The following is a 5383-nucleotide window of genomic DNA, read 5'->3' as shown; positions in this document are numbered from 1 at the left end:
AATACGAAATTGTCTTTGACTTCACTAACATGAACTAAAGTACGTGTCTTTCGGATTATCTTTTACATTTATTACTAATTTACAACTAGCTATGCAAAAGAGGGTCCATATAATTTTATACAACGTACGTTAAGGGGTTCATTAAAATCGTAAACCGTTTGTTTGCATTTAGAATCTTCTCCCAAAATTCACCGAAAATCACATTAAACTTACATACTTAAGTTACAGTGTATAAATATATGGCAACATTGCATCAAAGAACACATTCAAGTCATCAACTCTCATCAAAGAAAAAAAAAAAAAAAACCAACAAGACTCAATTCTTGGCTGTTGCAGTTTCAAAATTAAAGGTGTGTGTTTTGTTTATATTTTGTTTGTTTATATTTTATAGATATCGCAACTCTAACTTTTTGTGTTTGTTGTTGTTAGTGGACTATATCAACCTAAAACTTAAGTTGATGGTTGATACCTATGAATATGTTTTTTACACTATCACTCCCCCTCACATAAAAGGTTATTTGAGCTTGAAATGTGGATGCAGCATGAGCTCTGATACCATGTTAGTGGATCAACTCAACCAAAAACTTATGCTGATGGTTGTGGCCTAAGAATATCTTTTATAATCTATCAGTTGCCATCATCATTTAGTTTTCATTTTGATTTATAGGGTTATGTATGTATTCACTAATTGATTATCATTTATTCTTTCATAGAACCCAACAATTCATCAAGATTAAAAATAATTTATGGTAACTTCATGCATGTACATTTTTTAATTTCTACTAGAATGAAATTGTAAGAGATTTTTTTTTTATTTTATTTATTTATTTATTTGTTACCATCTTTGTTCATGTGATCTGATTGTATTTCTTTCTTGTTACTATCTAGATAAAATTTGAGCCTAAACCATGACAACTCATTGGAGCAGCCCAAAGCACCTCCTTGCGGTAGTCCATAGCGAAGAGATATACACGTGCAACGGGTGTAAAACCAAAGGCATAGGGCAAAGACACAAATGTGAACGATGCAACTTTAATTTACACCCTACATGCATGTTCGCGCCCCTTACAACAACACTCCAAGGGCAAACGTATCGTTTGTTTGCAATACCTCCCCCTGGGGTGCACTGCAAGAAGGTTGATTGCACCAAGTGCCGGAGCTGTGATGCGTGTGGAAAGACGATTATGGGGTTCGTGTACCATAACTCTGAGACAGATCGGGATTTTCATCCTACATGCGTTAATTTGGAGAATGAAATTAAAATTGAGGATGTCACATTTAGGCTTGAGAAGCAAGGAACATCTAGTTGTGCGTGGTGCATAAGGAAGTTGGTCAAAGGTCAGTTTTCTAACGATAATAGTTGTTTGTTTTATTTTTATTATTATTTTTTTATTACAAGTTTCTCGTAAGAATCTCATACTTAATTAAATTATTAATCAAATTAAGTTATCAAGTATATATTATATTAAAATACAATTATACATACTCTTTAAAGTACATGTAATAGCTAGTCTCTAGTTTGCTGTGAATTTGATTTTTTATGTGATTTTATTTATATATTTTTTTTGAAAGCATTTTATTTATTTTATATTATTACAGTATTGTAATTTTTTTATGAAAAGGAAAAACACTTTAAAAAGACCTAAATCCTCATAGATTTTTGGTCCAACATATGCGGCAGACAGGGAATAATATAAATCCCACCCTCGAACATACACTTTTATTTGGCAAGACTTGAACCTACCCCATACCTCTAAGGCTCTAACTCTAAGTAGGCTCTGAGCTAAGAAGCCTAACTAAATGAGTCAAGTATTATTGTTTTGAACTTTTAAATGATTTTTGTACATAATCAAAATGTAACACATAAAATAAACTTGGCCTATTGACTATTGTACACATACATCAACATCCATGTATGTAGCTCAATTACTTAATTAGTTTATTAATTAAATTTAATTTTTTTTTTATTACTTAATCGTAGGTGCTGTTAAGAAGATTCCAGGTTGGTCATATGTATCCGAAGAGGATCATGACTACAATTTCCATGTCTATTGTGTGATGGAAATGGCCATGCAAGGCTCTTCTTCTAATGAAGTTTTTGGGAAAACCATGTCTTTAACATTGCAAGGAAAAGGAAATGAGCTGCCTCTTAAAACAAAGTCCAAGAAAATTTGTAAAAGCAACAAATGGTTGAGAATCCTCAAGATTTTTGTAGGAACCCTTTTCTCCATTCTGCTTGGAGATCCAACCACTATTATTGCCTCTACCATGGCTCATTTGGTTATTGAAGGACTTTTCCACAACACGGGATAATATTATATATTTATCTACCACGCTCCTTTTAGATTCGAATTATGATTTAACACGGCTTAAAATTATATATTATCTATCAAGCTCCTTGCTTTAAGATTTGAATTGTAATTTTTTAAAGTGTGTATGTATTATATGTAGTCTACATTTCTCTTAATGATGTATTTTAGGTATGTAATACTTTGTACTATCTTCTTTTTATTGTACCATTTCATTTAAATTTTCACTTATATTATATATACACTCCGTACAATGCATGTAAGGTAAATATTACTTCTCTCTATACAATTTTTCCAGTGTCAAATGCTTCTTTCCTTAATTATCAGCATAATTTTCCACATGTACTTTATATAAAAATAAATAAATACCACAATAAGAAAAGTCAACTAAGTTTTATTTTTATCATTACAATGAGAAAATATCTGATTAACGGACATTAATCATTTAACAAACCGTATAAAAGGGGATCTGATCAATCAAGTCTGATTATTCAAGATTATATACAAAACCAAACAAATAACATTATTATTGAAAAAAAAAAAAAAAAAAAAAAGGAAATGACAAATATCTGTTGGGTGTGGTCCAAAATTTTTAGGCATGTTTCCGGAAAAATCAAGAAGTTTTAATTAGTTTTTACCCATATTTTCTCTAGAATTATCTACTTTATCGTTTTAGAGAATTCTTGAAGCAATTAGTATACATAGTTTGTGAATTTATGAAACATCGTGGATACAAAAATGATGAAGTAATTTTTGGAATCTTCCGGCCATTTCTTCAAAGTTTCATGTACAGCTATAAATATATGTTATGAACATTTAACAAAAAAATATACACACAAAAATCCACCATACACAAGCCTTCTTACCTACTATCCCTTGTAAATTATTACCTTTTCTACTGCGAATCCACTATTTCTTTTTTGTATATCTTTTATAATATGTATTTTAATTTATATATCCAAATTCGGAAACGGCCTTTGATTTTCAATTTGATCTATTCACTTCATTTTTTTTAACTAATTATGGTGGGATCACCAATGTCAGCTCCGATTCGCCAATGAGGGGTATATTTTGGTGTATTAACCCAACTCATTTTCGTTGTATGTTAGTTTAAAAAAGGTGGTAATTTTTTCTAGACAATGTCCTTTGCTACATCTCTTTTCTAATTATTTTTTTATCAATTTCTACATCTCTAATTTGCTTTCAATATATGTGCATTCATCGACTGTGACAAAAAGAATAGACAAACATAACTTAATTACTTGTTTATAAAGTAGGGAAATCTTAAGAATATCTTGGAAAAAATATGACCAGTTTATTATGGTTTACATTTGATTTATGATAATGTAGCATTAAACTCATGTATTAGTGTAAAAAACTAACTAATTTGGCACGAATAAATTTCAATATACCTCTACATTAGTTGGTTGTGGGGGTTAGATTTTATTTGTTGTTTGGGTGTCAAAAAATGATTTTCTTTAATTTCAAATTTGAAAAAAAGAAAATAGCAGAAGTAATAGGGTTGTTTGATTGTTGTACTATGGTGGAATAGAATAAGAAACCGAAAAATCGAGGTAACATTTTCATCAATTTCATCGAAGGAAAAAAAAATTGTACATTTTGTGATTTTTATTCATCCAATATTATATCAGATAAATTCTTTGAAATCATAAAATTGTAAATCTTATTTAATTGAGCTTTTAATCTCTATTTTTTTTACTATAAATATATACAGTTTTTTTAAATATATATATATATATATAGAGGAAGGCTCATATAAGAACCCTCCTCTATATAAGAATCCAATCTTATATAAGAATCCATCTCAACCCTTCAATGATTTTGATCTAACCATCTAAAATCCCTCTTTAGTAATGGCATTTTTGTAATTTTAATAACTCTTTTTCAATCTTTAAATAAAAGAAAACCCTAAATCTCTCTCCTTAGCATTTTCTCTCTCCTCAACATTTTCTCTGTTCTCTCTCCTCTACCTCAAGGAACTTGGTAAGTTTATTTATTTTATTTTTTTTTGCGTTTTTTTTTTTGCCATTTTAAGTTCAATTGTTTTTATATTTGGTTCGATTTTGTTGAATTTTTTTTTGGCGATTTAAAGTTTATTTTTTTGGTTTTTTATTTTTTTCGATTTTTAATAATATATTTTTTTAATTTCCAGTTTTTTTTTCGATTTTTTATTTTCAAGTTGTTTTTTCGATTCTTTTTTACGATTTTCCAGTTTTTTTTTTTTTTTTTTTTTTTTTTTTTTTTTTATTTTCCAGTTTTTTTTTTTGTCGATTTTCCATTTTTTTTTCGATTTCTTATTTTCAATTTTTTTTTCGATTTTCCATCTTTTTATTCTATTTTTCAGTTTTTTTTTTCCAGTTTTTTTTTTTTTTTGTCGATTTTCCTTTTTTTTTTCGATTTCTTATTTTCAATTTTTTTTTTACGATTTTTTTTTTCTATTTTCCAGTTTTTTTTTTTTTTTTTTTTTTTTTTTTTTTTTTTTTTTGTGGATTTTCCATTTTTTTTTCGATTTTCCATTTTGTTTTTTATATTTTCCAGTTTTTTTTTTTGTCCATTTTCCATTTTTATTTCGATTTTTATTTTCAAGTTTTTTTTTTTTTCGTTTTTTTTTTGCAGTTTTTTATTTTCGATTTCAATTTTTTAATTTTAATTCGTTTTTTTTTCCTCTGTTTTTATTTTTCAATTTTTTTTTCGATTTTCCATTTTGTTATTTATATTTTCCAGTTTTTTTTTTTTTTTTTTATTGTCCATTTTCCATTTTTTTTTTCGATTTTTATTTTCAAGTTTTTTATTTTATTTTTTCGTTTTTTTTTTCCAGTTTTTTTTTTCGATTTCAATTTTTTATTTTTATTTCGTTTTTTTCCTCGTTTTTTCCCTAATTTTTTTCGCTTTTTTTTTTTTTTTTTTTTTTTTAAGTTTCTAGTTTTCATTTTCAATTTTTTTTTCCAAATTTTTTTTTCTTGCTTGAGTTTTTCTATTATTGGATTTTAATTTCAAATTGTTTTTTTTACTATAATAGAAAACTTTAGAACATAAGGGAAAACTTTAGAACA

General features: G+C 27.2%; 1 long non-coding RNA gene across 1 annotated transcript; it reads left to right on the top strand.

Moving 5' to 3' along the window:
* Positions 1-2507, top strand: LOC145560389 (uncharacterized). The gene is made up of 3 exons (XR_014093140.1): positions 1-350; positions 889-1338; positions 1982-2507. It is a non-coding gene; the product is annotated as an uncharacterized LOC145560389 (long non-coding RNA).
* The last annotated feature ends 2876 nt before the right edge of the window (positions 2508-5383 follow it).

The sequence above is a fragment of the Chenopodium album genome, chromosome 9, assembly GCF_948465745.1.
Source record: "Chenopodium album chromosome 9, dcCheAlbu1.1, whole genome shotgun sequence".
NCBI classification, from domain to species: domain Eukaryota; kingdom Viridiplantae; phylum Streptophyta; class Magnoliopsida; order Caryophyllales; family Amaranthaceae; genus Chenopodium; species Chenopodium album.
The sequence above is the reverse complement of the archived record's forward strand: the minus strand, read 5'-3'. Positions and strand labels throughout refer to the sequence as shown.